This window comes from Cuculus canorus, chromosome 1, assembly GCF_017976375.1.
Source record: "Cuculus canorus isolate bCucCan1 chromosome 1, bCucCan1.pri, whole genome shotgun sequence".
NCBI lineage: Eukaryota > Metazoa > Chordata > Aves > Cuculiformes > Cuculidae > Cuculus > Cuculus canorus.
This window is the reverse complement of record NC_071401.1, coordinates 27237804-27243235: the sequence shown is the minus strand read 5'-3', so window position 1 is coordinate 27243235 and position 5432 is coordinate 27237804. Positions and strand designations below refer to the sequence as shown.

At 41.4% G+C, this 5432-nt stretch overlaps 1 non-coding gene across 1 annotated transcript; it reads right to left on the bottom strand.

Annotated features, from left to right (window-relative positions):
• Positions 1 to 4229: 4229 nt before the first annotated feature.
• LOC128851028 (U1 spliceosomal RNA) lies at positions 4230 to 4390 on the bottom strand. The gene has a single exon (XR_008448317.1). It is a non-coding gene; the product is annotated as a U1 spliceosomal RNA (small nuclear RNA).
• Between the last annotated feature and the right edge of the window lie 1042 nt (positions 4391 to 5432).

Here is a 5432-nt window from a genome sequence, read left to right as displayed (position 1 = left end):
TGTTCTTTACCCCTAAGCAGAAAGACCACTCCAACCTCAGACTGCAGTTAGTTATACCTCGATTGGCTCAAACAGAAAAATCAGAGACAGGCATTTCTGTCTGTACCTTGCTTCGCTGCCAGTGGGATTTCCTTTGTTATAGACTGCCTATTGGTGACATTAGGATGTCTAGGAATCAAGAGCTGTTGACATTGTGAATGTTACCCTGGAGAGTTATCTGGCATTTTCTTTCCAAATTAGGATGCTTAGCAAGCCTGGGACAGAGAAACTAGAACTGCACCCATTGGTACTGCAGATGTTATAAATACAAATGGATAGCCAAAGGCTGTTAATTTTTATGAGCATATAATGCACACACAAGAGAAGAATATAAACCAACTATAAAACAGATGCATGGTTTTCTGTAACACTGTGCTCATAATATTATACTGAATGCTGTGAAGTTCTCTTCTCCCCACACTTATTTATTTATTTGCTTTCTAAATGATTGTGTATAAATCTTATTAAAGCTATTGGTTGAAAGCATTGGCTGTAAAAAGCTCTTGAAGAGGCTGGCTCTGCAAAAGCTTTCCTCCTGACATCATTTGAAACGCATCGTGATTCAGGTCTGAGATGCTCTTTCAGTTCCAGTGGGACTGAATATGTATCCTCCAAAAAAAAACTAACCAACAAATCCTTTCAGTTCTCTTGGGAATGAATTAGTATATCATTTCTTTGTGGTAAGAGAACACCAAAAATTCTATGTCAATCTAAATGTTGTGAAGCTTTCACTGAAATAATTTTTGTAGAGATAATGCTGTTTCAGCAAAACAATTTCCTGAGGAAGTCTGGCTTTCCTCGCTACACCCTTATGTCTTCCTAATTTTCTTCTGAGAAAAATACATCCCAGATATAACAATTTTAGTCAAAACTGGTTTTACTCAAAAGTAAAGCAATGTGATCTACTGAAGTGGTTTGATGTGAGCAGTCTGAGGTTAAAACACAGCGTAAGTCTTTTTAACTGAGCTCTGTGTCTCATCTTAGTGCATAGGGCTCTCATAATTTGCCAAGCAGCCTCATCTAAGGGGAGAATGAAGACTCAGGTTCTGCAATTGCAATTGTATTGTGTTCCATGGCTCCTTGGGCAGATGCACCTCACTGTCCCCTTAAATTTAAGTAATACCTTTCAGTTTGGGAGCAGCGGAACTTTTGATTTCTATGTATAAAAATCACTTCATGGGATTCTCAGATCTGTTTTCAGAGCTTGTTCTGTTCTTTCAGCATTTTGGCCTGATTTAAGAGGAAAGAAGGTGTCAGAAATGGGGGAAAAGGAGTTCCAATTTTTGTTGAAGTTCAATGTCTGTTGTGCCATGCCATTGCTTACTACCTCACTGTCCTTATCCTAGCAAAATTTGCACGAACATTTTGGGTTCTGCTGAAGCAAGGGATGTAGGATTTTGACCATGTGAGAACAGATAAAAATATAACACAAACCCCCAGTAATATGTCATGCTGAACCGCAGTTATTTCATGCATAAGGCAGCACAATCACCCAGGGAATGAAGAAAGTCCTGAAATTTCATATAGATGGCTTTCTGAAAAACAGGCATTAGCTGAAGTGTGAACTCTAGAGCTCAATAATATTCACCTCATCTTCTTGAGAGGAATAATTCTCACTGCAGCCAGAGTAAAGGAGGCTAAATCTCTGCCCTTCAGACCTATGCTGTTGGATTGGCCGCAAAGATGGATTTTTTTCTTCCTAGATACCTATCAATGAAATTTCAGTATTTGGTCTACTGAGGTACTAGTGACCCGAACAGAGCTCTGAGATTTTGAAATGAAAGGGCAAGAGGTCTGGTCTGATCTCTAATGTATAGATTAATTACAGTGTGAGGGCCACAGCAGAAAAACACAACCGGTAAATTATCTTGTTACTGAATGTAAGAGTATAAGAACAAGGCACTTGACAACTAATACTTGTCATTTGTACTATACAACAGTCATTGCCATACCATGCAAAATTAAATTTTAACTTGGGGAAAGCATGTTTAGTAATCTGGAGGTGAATAATACCTTTAACTCTTTTAAAAGAAAATAACAGTTGCATGGTCCTTATCATCCCTGTCTTTATACATGACTGAAGCTTTCAGGTGTTCTCTTTGCTGCAAGGAATATAAATTAACACAGAGAAGAAAATTCCAATTTATACTCTGCGTATCAGGAGAATTCATATTTCCCTTGTGGATGTTAGCAGAAATTTTGCTTGAATTGAACTAATAGCATTTGAGTTCATCATGGTTTACCTTGAAGTACCACAGATAGGTTTTCTTTCTTTGACCATAGGTGGAATTTTAGAAGCACACGAAGGGTACACAGTTTTGGAAAGCCACAGTGAGGGTCCAGTTGGTCTGCCTGTATGTGAAGGTGCTCTGGGAATGGGTCTCAGCACCTTCCATGACCATAAGCCTTTATATTTTCCTTAAGTTCTCTATTGTTTCAAAGCTCATGCATGTGAATTATTGTTTCCACAGAGATCCATGCAGATCAGCCCAATATCCTGCATAAGCAGTTCTTGTAAATATCAAAAATTATATTCAAGATGTCTATCTGGAATTACATATTTCTCTTCATTGACTGAGGAGAGAATATAGAATCATTAAATCATAGAATCACAGAATAGTTAAGGTTGAAAGGGACCTTAAAGATCATCCAGTTCCAAGCCCCATGCCATGGGTAGGGACATCCCACTAAAGCAGGCTGCACAAGGCCCCATCCAATATGGCCTTTAAAACCCCCAGGGATGGGGCATCCACAACCTCCCTGGGCAACCTGTTCCAGTGTCTCACCACTCTCATAGTGAAGAAATTCTTCCTGATGTCTAGTCTAAATCTGCCCCTCTCCAGTTTGCACCCATTCCCCCTCATCCTATCCCCACAAGTCTTTATGAATAACCCCTCTCCAGCTTTCCTGTAGGCCCCCTTCAGGTACTGGGAGGTCACTGTAAGGTCTCCTCTGAGCCTTCTCTTTTCCAGGCAGAGCAAGCCCAACTCTCTCAGCCTCTCCTCATAGGGAAAGTGCTCCAGCCCTCCGATCATATTTGTAGCCCTCCTCTGGACCCATTCCAACACCCCCATATCCTTCTTGTATTGAGGATTCCAGACCTGGACATAGTATTCCAGATGAGGTCTCCCAAGAGATGAATAAAGAGGCAGAATCACTTCCCTCGACCTGCTGGCCATGCTTCTTTTGATGCAGCCCAGGACACGGTTGGCCTTCTGGGCTGCGAGCGTGCACTGCCGGCTCATGTCAAGCTTCTCACTGATCAGCACCCCCAAGTCCTTCTCTGCAGGGCTGCTCTCAAGCACATCATCCCCCATCGTGTACTGAAAATGGGGATTGCCCCTATCCAGGTGCAGGACCTTACACTTGGCCTCGTTGAACCACACGAGATTCTCAGAGGCCCACTTCTCCAGCCTGTGCAGGTCCCTCTGGATGACATCCCGTTCTTCCGGTGTGGCAACTACAGCACTCGCCTTGGTGTCATCCACAAACTTGCTGAGAGTGCATTCAATCTCTCTGTCAATGTCATTGATAAAGAGATTGCACTCACTGGTCCCAGTACAAACCCCTGAGGGACACCACTCATCACAGGTTTCCATCTGGACTTTGAGCCATTGACCAGTACTCTTTGAATATGACCACCCAACCAGTTTCTTATCCACCTTACTGTCTAACCATCAAATCCATCTCTCTCCAATTTAGAGAGAAGGATGTTGTTGGGGACTGTGTCAAAGGCTTTACAAAAGTCCAGGTAGATCACATCCGTCAGTTTACCCATGTCCACTGCTGCAGTTACCCCATCATAGAAAGCCACCAAGTTGGTCAGACAGGACTTGCCCCTGGTGAAGCCATGCTGGCTGCCATTAATCACCTCCCTGTCCTCCATGTGCTTTAGCATAGCTTCTAGGAGGATCTGTTCCATGATCTTCCCAGGCACAGAGGTGAGGCTGACAGGTCGGTAGTTCTCAGGGTGGTCTTTTCTACTCTTTTTGAAGATGAGCACAACTTTACCCTTCTTCCAGTCACCAGGGACTTCTTCTGACTGCCATGACTTCTCAAATATTATTGAGAGTGTCTTGCAACCACATCTGCCACTTCCCTCAGGACTCTGGGATGCATATCATCAGGTCCCTTGGACTTATATATGTTGTGGTTCTTCAGATGCTCATGAACCTTATCCTCCTCTAAAAAACAGGACACGAACGCAGTCCCCCACTACCACAAGTTATGCAGTCAAGCTTCCCGGATTTGGTGAAATCGCAGGGGTCAGCACACCCAGAGTACAAGAGATGAGCCTCACCCTGGGAAAACCACCTGCCTCATCATGATGTCTCCCCTGCCAGGTAAGTATAAACTGATGAACCTATATGAACCTATAGGAACCTATAGGAACCTATTTGAACCTATGAAACCTAGCATGAACCTATATGAACCTATGAAATCTAGATTGCCCAACCCTTAACCTTCTAAAGCTGAGTCAGATAAATCTGACCATTTGTTCAGACGCTGGGGGTGTGGTAGTTTGATGTAACCTAGAACAGAGAGTATAACAGACTGAAGGCCTTCCTTGTGTTAATTATTTCTTGGATTTTTTTTTTTTTTTTAAGTAAAAAAAGAAGGAACACAAAGCAAACAAAACCCCTCCCAACTAGGACTCAGTTTAAAATTGCCAGTAGTAAAGAGCCGATCACCACTCTTAGTAAGTCATTCAATATCTTAAGTAAAATTAAAATTTGTATCTCAACTTTACCCTTCAGTCATTGGCTGATTGCCTGACAGGCTGAGGCAAACGTGATCAAAGGTTACATCCTTTAAGAGACCACTGTATATCAACTTCTTGTCTTGTCTTTGACAGACTATGTAGATAGAAGTCCTGGATCCATCCTGTACAAGTTGAATTTAAAGTCTTTCTTTGAATTCTGGATGGAATGCATCTCATTTAATTAAAACTATCTATTAAATTACTTGCTCATTTAAGCTCAAATCTGAGACTTTAAATGTGAATGAAAAATAGGTGTCAGCGTAGGGGAAAAGAGTTTCTTCTTAGTCTTTCTGTCTATTAGTCACTACCGATAGATCTACATGGTAAGCTTAAACCAAATGCCTAACTTGCAGATAGTTAAATCTATGTGAGTAGAAATTCATATGCTATATCAAACCCACAAAATCATTCCTTAATGGACAACTTTACAGTTATGGCATGATTCCTTAGTCGTTCTCTTTGATATCAAGCAACTGAAAAAGAGTTTACAGACTTTTTACAAATTAACATCCAAATATGCCTGTGGGTTTAGAGGAAGACTGGGAAAATTCTTCTTCAAAAAATCACAAGTGTCAAATTAATTACAAAAAATAGCTTTCTAATGCAAGTTTCTGCTCAACTGTAAGCAGAA